We start from the raw sequence: 17,248 nt of genomic DNA, 5'->3' as shown, positions 1-17,248 counted from the left end.
ATTAAATTTTCAGATTTAACCTTAATAGATACTCGTTAGCTCGACTACGTTTAAATTTTGCTCGAAAAACAAATTTGCTACGAAAACGAGCGAATAAGAATGTTCTTCGCGAGTTGTCGATCAACGATTGGAACGATCTATCGTTCCAGGTGCGCGAAGGAGTTTGTCGGGCGAAAAAGGAGGTCGCGAGAGAACAGGAAGGACGGTGAGAAGGCGAAGCGACAGGAAGAGAACCTTTCCTCCCATGATACCCGCGAATTTGCATGTGAGCCGCCTTGGACCGACCGGTCGAGATATCGATTCGCAGGTGGCTAGCCGAGGGGATCGCTTACAATACGATTTATTACGGGGGACCACCTGCTTGCAGAAATCTCAATCGTGCCGACTCGATGCCGCCACAAACGGGAATGATGGAAACGCGGAGGAACCGCTTCCTACGGGATCTTCATTAGGATGTCTAGATTTCTCTTTTTAAATGGTGATTGTTCGGTTCAAATTTGGACTGGTGTTGACTTTCGTTGACTTTTTTAGATTGAAATGAAATTTGAAGGAAATTTAAGTTACAATTTGATACTAATTTGAGATCGTCTAAATTCGTCGAAGGAAATATTATTATTCGTGTTATGAAATAACGTTGTCTTTTTTTTTAGATTTTTTTAGATTTTCTTAGATTGAAATGGAATTTGAGGAAAATTTCAGTTACAATTTGATACTAATTTGAGATCGTCTAAATTCGTCGGAGGAAATATTATTATTCGTATTATGAAATGTTTGTCTTAAAACATTTGAGTGTTTCATTACAATCATCAGGCTCTATATGGTCATAGTTCATTCTTCGATAATTATTATATCTAAAGGAAGTACATACTTAGCGAATGTTGTTCGTATTATGAAATGTTTATCTTAAAATATTTGTGTGTTTTATTCTATTAATTAGGCTCTATATTGAGATAATTTATTCTTCGATAATTATTAGGTATATCCGAAGGAAGTATATATTTAGTCAAAATTATTCGTATTATGAAATGTTCATCTTAAAATATTTGAATGTTCCATTCAAATTATCAGGCTCTATGTAGTAGATAATGTATATACATTATTCGATATTACATTTATGTATGTATTTATTAGTTTGTACTTCTTGGCCTCGCGGTCAAGAAATGGACTTGACTTACATTCAATTACCTATAATATACATATAGATATCATACTTATGGTACCTATATAATCATATAGTTGAGTTAAGTCTGAGTCATGTAGACAGTTTGAAGAATTAATATCTTGACTATGAAAATAACTACCAAATTTAAGAAAAAAGAATGTTTTATAAGGTTAAAACAAGAAAGCATAATATATTAATTACTATATCCTATATCTCTTTGAATAGATATTTAGAAACATTTAGAAGAAAAAGAACATGATCTGGGGATAATACCTCTAAGATGAAATTTTCCAAAAACTAATTATTTACTACATCAAATCTATACTTCATTCTACACATGCGGATTACGTACGTACCACATTACCGTCAATTTAGAAAACTAATTGCAGTGACTAATTTTGGAAGGATGAAACTGACGCAAAACGTGTGATGACAGAATCTTTCAAATTAAAGTCATGTTTGTGTTATGATCGTCCTTTTGAAAGTATTTCTTTTCAAACTAACAAATAGTATGCAAAAATTTAATTAACTTGGAAACTACCGCCGTGTAATATATAAATCAAACCTTTACCAAAGAAATCAGAATGAAAGTGAACATCTACATAACACCAGGAGAAAAGTAAGCTTTTATTCTCATACTTTGCAAGATCATTTTAAATCATTCGCATCCGCTTCCGAGTCTATGGAATTTCTATAAAAAGTCACAAATGCATCACTCTGACCATTCTTATAATTTTATTGCCGATACGTTTAACCTGTAATCGACATAAAATAAAAAGTACCGTTACCTCTAAAAACTATCTGCCAAAATTTCAGCCAGGTCTATGAGCCAAAGTACCAAGTGTTCGTATATTTACATACAAAATCGCAGCGCCCACAAGCGTCCCACGGCTGCTTGGTCGAGAGGGTCGAAATGAATGAGAGGTGGACGCGAGAGCGTTACGAAAGAACTAAAAAAGGAAAAAGAACAACAAAAAAGGAAAGAGAGAAAAAAAGGTAAAAAGAACCCTCGGTGGCAGCCGGTCCAGCGAGTTTTTGACCGTCTGGCGCTAACTGTTGGCCCCCGTACTACCTTCTCAGGTACTATGGTGCCGTCCCACACGTGGTCCCACTCCAACCGCATGCTCTTTCCGACAGAGAAACCCTTCCTCCTATCCTGGCCGCCCACAACTCGCTACACCACGGCTCCTGGGTGATTTATGGGACATGCCGGAAACACAAAAGGGGGAGAACGGTTTCCAGCGGAAAAGAGCCAGGCAAAGGGTGGAACTGTTTTTGCTAGCCTGCACCCAGGATGCCACGTGCCGCATGGTCAGGTGAATGGCAGAAGACCTTGTTGTTGTTAATTAGCTTAGGAGAATTTAGGGACGATTTTGATTATGCTTGATAGTGGTTGTTATGGAGGAGGGATTTGTGAGTGGTTTATAAGACGAAGTTATGAAGAAGAGTAATAGAGGAAGGAATAGAGGATTTTATGAGTAGATTGTAGAACATAAACATATAATGACTTTAGAATGTATTTTATGTCATTTTCTTGGGAGAATTTAGCAAGTGGAATTATAAAAAGTGGTGGGAAAAGGTTTAGGATTTTATAGACAGATCATATCTATATCATAAATATATAGTGACCGGAAAAGGTCTTGGTACATCATTGTATTTGTTATAGCATCTACACAGGTATTAATTAATTTGGTCCAAGCTTATTAAATTTCATGTCATTTGATAGTACTGGCATGTGACTAAAGAAATTTGATACTTCAAAAACGAAATGTAGAACTTGATAAAAAAAGAATCTGCTTCAAGGTCAACACTTTTTATAGTCGCTAAATGCCAATTTGTATTGCGTGGACTAAAGCTTCGTTCAGATAACTTAATCTACTACAATTCAATCTACTATCTGTTTTGTTATTTACATTCGAGCAAGTTAAAATTACAATCATTTTACCGGTGTAAACTTGCTAGTTGGTGTGAAATATCTTTCCAAGTTTCTACATACGCTTGTTCTCATTAGCGATGACTTCAAATCGATTGAATCCAAGTGACTAAAATTACATCTACGCTGATAGCAAACGTGTTAAGCCTCGTCTCCATTGAAAAAACATCAAGCAACTTCTTGCTGTTCCATGTTTATCGAAAACTTGCACCAATGTACAGAAATTATTTCTGTAAGTTACTGTTCGTTGGAAATGTTCTGAAACACGTAACAACAAAAAGCGACAAAAATTCCTCGTTGTCGCTTCAGTGCGAATCCAGCTACAGATTACGTTGCTTCAGTGTGAACAAAATGTTTCTATAAGCTGCTGTTTGTTGGACAATTTTTTTTTTTTTATTTATTTAATTTGTACTTTACAATTCGTCCAGCTGGACATTTGGTATATTTTTTTAACTTGGAGATATCGTAGAAAAGGCGACAAGCAGGTTGCTCGGTTTATTTCAATGGAGACGAGACTTCGCTATTTTTCCATCTTGTGTTTACAAATGATGGGACTCTTGAGAATTGCGCTTGCAATTGTTACGTCATCGCCATACTCCAATGTATCAGTGTAATTATCGCACAATGAGCAATTTTTGTCCGCGTTTAAGAAAAGAAAACAGTCTTGTAGTTACGGCTTTTCCTTTCCTATCCAAGCGTTGTTCTCTCAAACAAACATCATATTCATCCATGCGCCAAAGAGTTAAGTTCCGTCTTAAGTCGAAAGATTCCAATATTTCTCTTCTCGTATTCCCGTATTCCCATTAAAAGGACGAAAATCTTGCTGGAACGTTTTGCTATATTTAATCAGTCTCGATATTATCTTTCATCCTGAGCTTCCTCGATAAAACGAACGATCGTGGAACGCTGATGAGGAGGTGGAACGGCAGGAGGTAGAACGAACGGCCGTGAGGAGGTCGTTCGAGTGAGTAAATGGCACGTCAGCGTGAACTGCGGGCAATATCAGCGGCGAACGTCAGAAGGCCGGCCAACTTTTTTTCCTAGCGAACACAGACAAATCGATATCTACCCGTGCGGTGGTTTCGCGTTTTCCTGCTGCAGCAGCCTCGACCGCAGGGTCACTGACACACCGTGCCACTGTCTCCGATGGAACCGGCTACGTTTTTAGTTTCGCCTAGCCACGATTTTCCGCTGATCAACGGAAAAGTAGATATGTAAGCATTAGGTCGTATGAATGTGCATATGTACAGGAAATGTTTCTTTTCTTCGGTTAAAATAAATAAAAGAATATATCTTCGGTTTTCCCATCGAAACTGAGTTTACCAATTCAAATAGTAAAGCCAGCCAAGTAAAATGTTATTGACTTTTGGTTAACAAGTTTTCTGACTATCTTTACTGTCTTTTCGTTAAATGGTATGGTACCTGTTCCAAGCGTCCAAAGGCACACGTTTCCCAAATGCCACGCTGAAAATGATTTATCCTGGTAAAGAAACATTTCATGGATTCATCTTAACGTGTCAGAAATGTTAGATTGTGAAAAACTATGAATGTTCAATTACCATAGTGAAAAAGGTGCAAAATTTTTGAAAACAATGAGTGAATCCTGCTGTTATTTAATTAACAGCAATTAACAGACGTATGCAAGCAAAATAGCTGCAAGATTTTCCTTTAATTTACTTCTTTTTAGCTTCGATTTTTAAGAGCTGTATTTTAGACGGAAAAGATGTAGCATAATAGTTTTACGTTTAGAAGTGGTGGAAAATGATCATTGCTGAGATCTATAATTCTTATAACTAAATTTTAATAATTCTTATAATTATAATTATAATAAAAATATCGAGAAACAAGAATCGATTGTGCTGTTAATTGAACATAAGAAAATGTCTTTACTTTGTATATTTTGAATAGCGTATTTCATATAGGAGAATATGACAACTTTATGTTCAAACATGATTGGTAACAGATAAAACTAAGGATTTTTCGAAAAGCGGAATCGTCTAATTTGGCTTCTTAATTTCAAAGATGTTTAATTGTGTCTGATATACGAAGAAAATATTTCCAAGGAACTTATTTTCACTTCACAAACTATTGGTTCTTCTTAAATAACTGAATGATGGAGCGTAATAAGTTCCATCTTATTTGAAACACAAACTTTCTCCGTTTCATGTCACGAACCTAACAGTCGTATTGAAGTCAGAATCTATACGTAGTACTATGAACAATCCTTAGAATTATCGTTTTCTACATCGTCAATTATCGATAATAAGTGACAAAGGTGAGATAAAATTAGAATATCTGAAGGAGTGAAAGACAAACAAACATAGATTCTTGCGACGATAGTACCTGTCCCCATTAAACTAGGATCAATCCACGAGACGCCATTCAATCCAATCGTGTACAAGGAAAGCAAGAGAAACTGGGTCAGCGCAATTTCATAAAACCTCTTCCTGCAACAGCAAACAACGCGATGTACTCGCTTTTATAACGTTGCATCGACCCACATTCCACCAGCCGCGTTTAATGCAGTTTTGGACGAACGAGCGGAACGTGTAAACTCGTGTCCATCGAACAATAAACATATTTTCTTTAAGATATTTCAACATAGATAGATATCCTTATAAAATTCCAGATTCCAGTGAAATGCCAAAAAATTAGATCGTTAAACGAATATAAGTTTGGTACGTCTAAATAAATTTGGTAAACAGTATAAGAATTAGTCAGAAGCTATAATTGATCAATTTCATAAATGGAAAAGTGAAAGAAAGGTACTTAATGAAAATATTATTTCTTTTTAAATTTGTCGTGGAATTTACCTACTTACAATATCATAATTTCCTCGTGTGTTCACGAGAGAGGTTCATATGGAAATATTAGTATTTGAAGGTCCAAAGGAGATAATCTGTAGTAATTTTGAATCACAATATCCTGTATGCTGTTCGTTTAAAGTAATCGAAATGTATTTGTAAAACTTCCCGAAAACCTCTCAAAAAATCCCTTTCCAGTCTTCCCAGTATACTTTCAATGCTGTAAAAACCAACACATTTAAAAGATTGCCATCACAATTCCAACTGAATATGATCCTCGTCCTCGCAACTACACTAACCTCCACCACCTTCGCTTCGATCCAGACTCTCCAACGCCACCTCCTATTGCCGAACAACGAGACAGACTCGCGTTTCTCCTAATAATCCCAGCATCAAGGCAAAAAGAGCCGCCAAAGTGGTACTGGTTGCTCACAATAGCAAGCGTGTTACTTCCTGGCGTTCCTGTCGCCTTGCTCGAAGCGCGACCCTCTCCTCGTTTCTTCCACGCACAGCAGAGAGAGCGTGACACTCTCCTCGTCGCGACAGCACTGGCAGCACCGGTTTGGTTCCACCAAATCATCACTCCCCTCGACTCATTCTCTGTCCGCTTACCCCTTCGTTCGTCGCCTGTGAATATTCGTGATTAGGAGAACGAGAGACTGACCTTTCTCTCTCTGCTTAATATCTTCATCTTTATTGGACGTTCCAGCATACCTCCTTTCTTGTTCCTGAACAGAGAACACCTCCTTCGTCGTTTCACGTTCCTCGTTTGGCTTCTTCGGTCGTGAATGTTCGGCCTGTGTTCATCCAACTGCGAAACTCCTGTTACTTATCGGGTTTTGTTGGCTTGTCTCTTGGTTCGTTAGAGGGAATTAAGTAGCTTCTTAGATAGCGTGGCACCCTGATACCATGGGCAGACGGACGCAGACGTGCAAGATGGCACGCCCAGCTGACGCCACGCAGACGCCGTCGTCGCCCGCTGCCGCCGTGGAAACAGGATCGCATACACGGCAATTGTTGTGGATTGTGGAGAGTCGAGAGAGAGACTCGGCAGATCGAGTCGAGCTTTTGCTGGGTTCACTGAAGCCTAGTTCATACTGACAGACAATTGTCCAATCGGCAATCGGCATACGTTGTCCGCGGAAAAGCTGCGGATGTATGTACTAACACAGCTGGAAAAATAATTAGCGAGAGAACACAATGGCTGTGAAAGTACACTATATGCTATATGCTTTTGTTTATATACGTCACATTTTTGGCTAATATGCATGCTTATCTTTATGATTGCGTTGGACCTAGCAGAAACAACCAATCAGTCTCGCGTTTATTTCTATTGTACATTGTCTGGCAATGTCGCATCGGACTGATAATGTCATCGACGAATAATCTACTTACTTACTTATGTAGACTATTTGTTAGTTTGAATTAAGCTTAAGTTCACCTAACGTGAATGGGAGTTTGGGTCTATTTTTGTCAATTCCTGCGACTTTTGTTCAGATTTTGAGCCTTTGGTGGGTTCGGAAGGATCGAGTTTGCAGTTGCGAGTTCGGCGTGAATATTTGTAAGAAACGTCGGAAACTTCTTGAGCGTTGTTTAACTTCTGAGACAATGACTCTTTAGTGGTTTAGTTTTCGTTACGACTTAATATTTTTGATGAGAAGAACAGAGAAGAGATTTGCGAAGATTTACTTTGATAATTCGACGAGTTTATTCGGCGTGACTGGGACGTATGACTCGAGATGTTCACAAAAAAACGTTTTAGAATTTTTAAATATCCAGTTTTTCCGTTGATGATGATTTTGCAATACTTTTATGGCCTTATACTGCGATTTAGTAGTTTTCATAGTTTCGAAAGGTTCTATTCGCTGGGTCTAAAGGAACGTTAGGTTTGTTGCATCGAGGTTCGGTTAAAAACATCGAGTGGATGTATAGAACGGCGTGTTATCGCTGATGATAATGACGCAGTGCTGATATCGCTGATTGTTCGTTGCAGCTGAATCGTCGCGTGATTAAGGGAACGGATCAGCGCAACTGCAAAGCTGATTTGCTGGCGATTCATGTTTTGTCGGGTGCGAATTCGGCCTCCATTCGTTTCTCGGTGCGATAGATATTCTTTTATCTAAAGAAATGCCTACATAAATTCCAATTATCGCTATAATTTAACTTTTACGGAGTTTCGTGTAACTTATTATCTTTCTCTTTATCTTCCTCTGTCGTTTTCGTTTAGGCGAACGAAGATAATTGTATCAGTTCACGTATATACAGAATATTTTCAACATTTTTACACAAATTGCATAATCTATCGTAAACGAAGATAGGAGAAAATGCTATATAAAATTTTACCGCAAACATTATTATAGCTTTATATTAGGTCGCCCGAAAAGTTTCTTTCGTTTTACAAGGAAATAATGGATGCACAATATTTTCCGTTTTATATTATTTTATCGAATTACGTATGATCCATTTTGTCCTATCAAAGTAAAGATCATAACGTTCGACAGATTAGGTTTCATGTTTGTATAAAGATTCATCGTTGTAAAAGACATGTCTGCAAAAGAAAGAATTTCTGGACAACCTGATATTTTAGTTATTTTTTAGCTATTCACATCTTTACTATAAAGCTGTAAACAAATATTGAACGCAGAACACAGAAACACAGACTTGGCGAAGGATTTGCATCGTAGAATACGAAAAGTCGATCGTATTTATTTTATGCGTATAAAAATTCTGGAAGTGAACCCTATTTCCACTTATAGATCGCTGTTCTGCATTTTGATCGGTAATATTACAAACGCTCTTTATATTTCAGCATTTAGGTAACAGCACTTAACTTCGAACACTGCAGATTCAGGAAGTAAATGTTTTAAATTACACTGGTTCTTGTAAGGTTGCTTATCGTATAACATATCAATTAACCATAAGCGTACGACGAATATATTAAGCTGCTACGTGTTGCACCGCATCAGGCCTTTCCAGTGATTAATTATATACAAATTTTAAGGACACTGCCTAACACTGTAGAATTTTTGTCGAATGAGCGGAGAAATTGATGGGGAATGTTGCGTGTTCGAGGAAATTTTACGACGAAAACGTTGTCGAAAAGTTGCGTACAGGTGCTGTAATACCGGTGATTCCGCGGTAATTCGACTTTTCGATGAAAGGTGGATGCGATGGTGCGCTCGGTGAAAGGCAAATTGAGGAAGTGTCGACGAGGTGTGTGCTTCGAATGAAACGGACAGGATGGTGAGATTGTATAACAGACATTTTCGACGAGACGAATTTCGGGGAAGATTGTCTCGACGACAGGCTATGATTGGAAAGATGATCCGATGGCTTGAAGACTTCAATTTCCAGAGCCTGTAAAACTGATGAGGCAAGATGATTTTAAACAGAAGAGTTTTATTTCATAAGGAAATACTTTCCATAATCGCATGTTATTATTTTCATGTCGTATTATTCAATTACACAAAATTGTAGGTTTTCATTTTCCATTTACTTTTATCAATGAGTTCATTCCTTCTTTTTACGAAAATGTATCTAGTCGCATGTTCAAATTAAATTCTATTCATCTATGAAATAAACCGAGTCTACGAATGTTGTCAATTTTTTCTCTCGAATTCAGAAAGATAGGGCATTTATCAAATTTCCAAATTACATTTCTAATAAATGTATTTAGTCGGCAATAATTAACTGAGAAAGGTGATTGATCCTAATAAACCACGGGATTATTAAACTGAATATACAAATAAGTGTTCAAACAGTAAAACGTACAACTTACACTATATCGAGCATCCAGATATTATCTTGGAAAAATTCACCTAGTTATTGAATGAATTTCCTAGGAAAAGGAAAATGGTACCTGCACAATTTCGAAGGATATCGTACCACAATTTTTCAGACCGAATTCTCCTAATTATTGACAACCATTCAAACCATGAATATAATTTTAAAAATCTATAGAACCTACGTCAGATCATTTTAACATATTGTTGACGGTAAACTGTGAAATTGATCGGGTCTCAATCTTCCCACATTTCTGCAAAATATGTGTATTCCTGTTCATAAATCTGCGAGACTTGTCTACTTCAATTAGAATAATTATTAGAATTACATACTTTTGACATTGCGTAATTTCAATATTTGATGTTAATATCAACTTTATTTCACAATACAGATTACTTCATAGTATAAAATCGTGCACGTTATAATTCGCCTGAGTAACTTAAACAATAAAATGACAAACAAAACGATGAGATATCAATACGGAAAATCGTACCTGTATACATTCTAACCGTCATTTTACCGAAAACAACCAAGTATCCGATGACCTACGGATAGAGTGTACATGAGATATGTATGAAAACAATGTAAATATGTTTGTCGGGGTATAAATATATTACAAACGTTTTACCCTTAATTTTCGCGACGGACAATGGACACAACAACAATGCAATCACACAATAATGCTCGGTCATTCTCAACGTTGGAAGAATGAAAAGCGGCGAGTCTTGTCTGGCGTGAAAAATATTAAGCACCCACATCTTATTTCTAAAACGATCTTACCAAAACCACCCATTGAAACGTCATCAACGAGCCAAGCCCCAGAACCACAGAACCTACATCGACTACCCACATCGTATCCCCGAAACGAACCGCGCCAACAATCAATGAATCTCCCCCAAAAAGTCTCCCATCTCGGACGAACCACCCTTTACTGCTCCCTTCATCAACCCCCTACAACGATCGTCTCGCGATCTCGCGACGAAGAGTGATCAAAGGGAGGCAAGGTTTGGGTCATTAATCATCCGCGGACAGTGAAGCGAGCAATAGAGGGCCGGCCGAAAATGGCGGTCGACACGCATCGAATTGCTGAAACTGCGTTCTGGCTGCCTCCCCGATTGGCCGATTCGCCCTTGGCTCTCGCAGGGGTCGAACATCGTCCGTTTCCTCAAAAAGCGTCGCCATCCTGCGGCGAGCTTTCGAAGCTCGGCTGGATGCTTTGCACGCACGCGTTCCGCGCAAATCAGATCGCGCGCGCGACCAGCCACCCCTTTTCGAACACGTTCGCCCTTGGATCATGCGTTCAAGTTAGGTTAGGTTCTCTGGAAGCATTGCGATACAGGGTTGGTACAGCAGTGATCGTTTAACCCTTTCACCCCTTGATTTTGCGTTACTTGTATTGTTTGTATTTATCGTATGTTTACATATAGTTGCAATTATATCGTATTTTCACAGGTAAAGTGCGCATGCGCATGGAATTTTATATTCTTCGTGAACATAGCTAGATAGGATTTTGAATTATTCGAATATCTTGATAATTTGACTATTGAGTTATCGGTGGAACACGGTCGACGTGGATTCGTTGGAATTTAACACTGCCGCTTTAGTTTTAGTCGAGAAAGAGGCTTTTAACTTTTCGAGAAAATTACACACGCGAATACGATTAGAGCGATAGAACCTAAGTAGAGATTCGATTCTCTTATTAAATATTGTAACGAGTATGTTATATTTCAAATATTTTATATGTGCTCACCTACTATGTGTATTTTCATATTCTTCAATTTCCTATAAATTGATGAACATCCGTAGCCTGATCTTTTTTTTTGGTATCAGTAAGCGTTTGAAACGAAAAATATGATTATCGTATATGATCGAAACGATAAACGTTCGAGCGATAGAAAAATACGATTCGAAACGGATCGGAGATGATCCAGGGGATGAAATTATTGTAATTTTGGGAATGTGGAGCTGCGATTTTATCGACAGGGAGAAATTATTCGAGGGGGTTGAAGTAAATCTCGCGGTGGAAAGCGAGGGCTCTGCTTGCGAACACGAGAAGGGGTGGTTTTGACGAAAGGTTAGGTTGGTTTGAATTGTTGCTATAGGGTGGCTGCGAGAAGTTACAGTATAGGATGTTAAAAGATGGGGTGTCTTGTGATGCGTGTAAAAGAAGTTGAGAGAATTGGCTTCGAAGGGTGAATACTACGATATTGTAATGGTGAGGTAATTTGGTTGTTGAGGAATTTAATGCGTTGAAGGATGAAAAGATTTGAGAAAGAATTTGGGGATAAGACTGAGATTCGGTTTCATATAGTTTCAATTTGAAATTTAAAAGGTTGAATTACGAATTTCGTTATTTGAATTTAAATTGTGAATTTTGCAGTCTAAATTTGGATTTAAAAATTTCAATTGCGAATTTGACAGTCTGAATTTGAATTAATAGATTTGAATTGTGAATTTGTCTAATTGAATTTAAATTGGCAGTCTAAGCTTGAATTTAAAAATTTGAATTGCGAATTTGACAGTCTGAATTTGAATTAATAAATTTGAATTGTGTATTCGACTATTTGAATTTAAACTGAGAATTTGGCAGTCTAAGCTTGAATTTAAAAATTTGAATTGCGAATTTGACAGTCTGAATTTGAATTAATAAATTTGAATTGTGTATTCGACTATTTGAATTTAAATTGAGGATTTGGCAGTCTAAGCTTAAATTTAAAAATTTGAATTGTGAATTTGACTATTTGAATTTAAACTGAGAATTTGGCAGTCTAAGCTTGAATTTAAAAATTTGAATTGCGAATTTGACAGTCTGAATTTGAATTAATAAATTTGAATTGTGAAATCGACTATTTGAATTTAAATTGAGGATTTGGCAGTCTAATTTTAAAAATTTGAATTGTGAATTTGTCTATCTTCACTTTAATTGTGAATTTGACAGTCTGAATTTAAATTAAAAGATTTGAATTAAGAATTTGACTATTTGAATTTAAATTGTGAATTTGGCAGTCTAAGTTTGAATTTAAAATTTGAGTTATGGCTTTCAAAATCCTCATTCGATCTCGAATCTGTGAGTTTCTAATTTGCATTTTAAAAAATCCGGGTGCAAAATTAGCAAGGTTAATAAATGTTTTATTTGTTTGCTCATTAAAAGAATATATATACATAGGTAGTATATACAATATGCATGATTTGTTTCAATTATACCTAAATTCACTTTCACTCTTCATTCAATCATTACTCTTTTCATCATCACCTGAAACTCAAAATCATTCCATACAAGATTATATTATATTAACCAATTTTTAAATAAATAAGTATTATTTAATAATATAACATTTCATCGTTAAATATGTTATAATCCTCAGACCCACCTAGCTCATATCACGAATTAATCCTTTCACGCATGTATGTTCCATTACACTTATACCGCCATCGTAACATACGCTGATAAAACAACTCATAAGTAAACGTAATTTCTCTTCGCTTACAATTCATCCTAAAGTCTTTCAACAGTCTATCTGCATAAAACTTGGTCGTGCAATCGCCGAAAGCAATCTCCAGCACGCCGAGCGTACTTCCGTCGTCTCAAACGGCGCTCTTCCCCCCACTTCCGGTATCCGTTCGTAGAAACTTCTCTCGTATGGATTCGATCGTCATTTCCATATCAGCCACGACGATCGATCGTAAACACGTGGTACAACCCTCTTGGTCCTCGGGGTGCGTTTCACACACTGGGTGGTCGAAAAGTCACGCAATCCGTATCCTAATAGTCGTTTCAATACAGTTTGCGCGACATTTCAACCACCCGGTATCGTATGCAGAGAATCCTCGTTGTTTCTTCAGTTTTCTCACATCCTTACCAATTAATCGTGTGTTTTGGAGCTTCTTCGACTGGAACTTTGCGCTTGTACAATCGAGTGCACCAAACATTTACGTGTAAATCTGTTGATACGATTTATATTTCCTGCAAGGTTACGTTGCTGGTTTGTTTAGACGATAGATGAGAGAATCTTTCTCTTGTAATCGTATTCAAAACATTTGTGGCTTTTTCATTTTGCCAGTGAACTTTCTCGATTTTCAAATATCTCAAGATATTTATTGTTAACTATGCTTAACCTGGTTAGAACTGGTTTCATGTAAAAAATAAAATTCAACACTAAGACTATCGACTTAGATGTTGTATTGTATAATCAGTGTAATTCAAATGATATTAATTAAGTAAATAAATCTATATACTTATGTCCGTGTCTAGATTCGAGGCAATATTAATTTTTGCAAAAACAACTGTATGTCCCAGCTGTGAGAAAAGAAAATTTGAAATCAGTCATTCTGAAGGATTTGATAGGTCCACTGTTAAATAAACAGTTTCCTACATTGATATCTAACAATTTTCAAATATGTATCTACTTTCTAACTAATTTCCGAATAAAAGTGATAAAAGTAAAGGGAAGTGAAAACGAGAGTAAAGAATACGATTAAGACAAAGAATCGTTAATTCTGAAAGTAGGCTTGGAATAAATGCCAGGGAATAAATTATGCGGTAATTTTCTGAATCAGAATCCGGAGTTTGGTCAATCGTTAGCGCGAGCTTTCATTCATAAAATTCTCGAACATTCTGCGCAAGTTCGACCGACATACAGCGGACTCTCTTTCAACCGAGGGTGGCTTGTCCGCGTTGCATATTTAGGCTCTTTCCCTTTCACTGGATCATTTCCCGTCCTTTATGAAGCAAACTACTTTTGAATAATGTATAATCGTTTTACGATGAATTATCCACTTCTATTACATCTACGTCTAACTCTTCGAATCCATTCTTAATCAGCACATCAAATGTTTACTCACAGTTTAAATCACGCTATTTTACAATTAACTTTCTCGATGTTGATGTTCGAAGTTTCAATTTTAATTCTTGCAATCTATTTTTCATTAAATCGTCTGAATCCTTTCAAAAATCTATCACATTCGATCGCACTATTTTCTAATCAATTCCTCGAATTTTATTTTCATCTTTTTATATTTTTATTATTACGAATATTGAAAGTTTGTTCGAACTACTACATAGACAGTGAAATACGTAGCACCATTCATCGATTGTTTCAACTTTTCCTGGCAACCTTCGCCGACTTGCCGTTACGTGTATTTCGTGGTTGTTAGGAATTCTGACGCCAAACGAAAGGTTTAATCGATTGTGCGGACGAGACGTTTCACCGACGTAGCAGGCGTATTAAATAATTGCGTATTAAGTCATTTGTTTAACCTCCTGGCACAATGTAACACCATCGTTCATCGGCCATTCTTACGAGACTTCTATAACGATAACATCTGTACGAATTCGCTTACTATTATCCACGTCACTTGTACGATTCTCGAACGACTATCCACAAATTCAAGAAAGAAAAAACTAACAAAACAAGATACAAAGACACTTTTTTATCTTAAGATAAGAGTAGAACACAATTTCTATCGTATGACGAACGATCCTTTCGTAAAATCGTTGCCACGTCTCTGGCACCCTTCCACTAACCCCATTCCACCCTTCGATCCTGCCAGGCTGCCAAACAGCAGTTCACTCACGCCATTATCAAACCGCCAAACTCGATTCACAAAGCCGGACCACCGTAACCAATCACTAAATCCAATGTGGACAATTCCAAATGCAACGATCATCTTGACCCGTCAGCGACCAACAAACTGTCAAATTGCCTAAATTCACCGTTGTTCTCACTGTTCCTTGGAACAAAGAGAAAGGAAGGCAGAGAAAGTTGGTCGAAGGGATACGTCGAAGCGAACACAGCCACAGCTCGCGAAAATTCCGAACGAAAACGAAAGCAGAACGTACGAACAGCCCCTTCCACCCCCGCGAGAGAGGTGCACGCAGCACGACCGTTCCATCTCCCGTAGACCGGCCGAACGCACCACAGATTCCCGGCACCACCGTCGACCACCCCCTTCCTTCTCCGCCCTCATCCCCAACACACCATCTTCCATCCCTCTTCTGTTCGAAATACTAGCAAACAGCTTTGTGCGTGCACGCAAAACCAGCGTACCCGATGGTTATGCCCATGGTGAGCCACCACGTGCGCGCACGCGTCCCCGCTGACGCAACACGTACGCTGACGTAACGAGAAACCGACAGAACCGAGGACGTTTTATCGAGTGGAGGTTAGGACGACGGCCGGTTGCGCTTGCGTGCGCCCTCCTTTCCTTCCGATACACGCTTTCCGTGCACACCGGGCGAGACCGCGTCAGACTTTTCCCCGGTCGCGAGCCAAACGCGTATCATTCGTGTATTTCGGCTTTTCCTTTTGCTCTCTGTCTGTCTGTCTGTCTCTGTCTTTCAAAAGTTCTCCTGGAGCAACGATCGTCCGATAACACTGAACCCACGGATCGTCGGTGGATACGGCCGGTTGTGAACGATAGCGACGTCGAGGACACTGTGAAAGGAACCGTGTCAGTCGGTGCACCCTGTGCGTCACGTGACGACCGAGACCGCGACCTATCGCAAGCAGAGGAGCAGAGACTTGGAGGCTGTACGCGGCACGACGCCGCTCTCCACGCCGCTTGCAGGGGTTTTCGTGGGTGGAGCGTGTGATCGATAGCGCACCAAACGGACTAAGGGGGTCGTCGCCAAGGTGAGAAACGCTGCAGATACACCATGAACAGGATGAACCACCTGCGAGCCGAGACACACACCCGCGCACGGGGTTTGGCGCATGGGGTTCGACAGACTGCAACGATGATCGTTCGGGGATGCGCGTTGCTATGCTTTCGAACGGGGGTACAACGTGGATTCGATGGGGCGGTGGTGGGGGGCAGATGTGGATTTTTGTCAAATTACAATCGCGTGAATCGGCGAATGGATTGGAGGAAAGTGATGCAAACGGGGATGAATGTTGATGTTTTTGAGGCTGGTTCGGTATGTGGGTCAGCGGTCGACGCCTCGGGCGCTGCCTGGTTCAATCTTTCGAAGGGTGGAGGGTGCTTGGGGCGCTTCGAGAGCCGACGTGGATGAAAATGGAATTAAATGAATTTTTTCTACTCTTTTCGAGGTTGCCCTTTGGTTTTGTTGGAACGTGGGTAATGCCAGGTATTTTAACCCTACCGCTTTCCTCGGATTTATATAGGTTAATGAAGGTATTCGAACACTTGCGGATACTTTTTATGAATGCACCGAGTAGAATTAAAATTTCATTGGCACTGCAACGAGACGCGAGTACTATGATAAAGATTGATAAGAAGATTTGGTTATAATAAGACATCGGTAAAGTGTGAAGCAACTCTGGAAATGTAGTATATAGAAATTACGAGTACAAGTATACCTGTGTTCTGGATAGATCGGAAAACTACTTCAGTAGTCAATTATCCAGTATAATGATAGATCTCAATATAATCAATCGTTATATGTTGTATACCGATTTTTTTTTATTAAATATACGTTTGCAGTAAATATCCTGTAATTTCTATATGTCTCAGATTGGTTTCAAATTTTATTATCGTTATTAGTACGCGCGATTTTTCGTTTCAATTGTTGATGGTCGTTTTAAAGCCTGACAAGTCCTTGAAACT

General features: G+C 38.4%; 1 protein-coding gene and 1 long non-coding RNA gene across 4 annotated transcripts in view; one reads left to right on the top strand and one right to left on the bottom strand.

Annotated features, from left to right (window-relative positions):
* Nucleotides 1-2,805: 2,805 nt before the first annotated feature.
* Nucleotides 2,806-7,124, bottom strand: LOC117165923 (uncharacterized). The gene is made up of 5 exons (XR_013057945.1): nt 6,614-7,124; nt 6,199-6,526; nt 5,917-6,119; nt 5,439-5,542; nt 2,806-4,559 (listed from the first exon to the last, which is right to left on the bottom strand). It is a non-coding gene; the product is annotated as an uncharacterized LOC117165923 (long non-coding RNA).
* Nucleotides 7,125-15,809: 8,685 nt separating this feature from the next.
* Nucleotides 15,810-17,248, top strand: part of LOC117165922 (RAS oncogene family member Rab26) — a 152,351-nt gene continuing 150,912 nt past the window's right edge. The window contains exon 1 of one of the 3 annotated variants that reach the window (XR_013061892.1): nt 15,810-16,314. The gene's annotated coding sequence lies outside the window, so the exon portion shown is untranslated. The remainder of the gene's footprint in view (nt 16,315-17,248) is intronic. The other 2 variants (XM_076627928.1, XM_033349450.2) reach the window with 2 other exon arrangements.

The sequence above is a fragment of the Bombus vancouverensis genome, chromosome 3 (genome assembly GCF_051014615.1).
Source record: "Bombus vancouverensis nearcticus chromosome 3, iyBomVanc1_principal, whole genome shotgun sequence".
Lineage (NCBI taxonomy): Eukaryota > Metazoa > Arthropoda > Insecta > Hymenoptera > Apidae > Bombus > Bombus vancouverensis.
The sequence above is the reverse complement of the archived record's forward strand: the minus strand, read 5'-3'. Positions and strand labels throughout refer to the sequence as shown.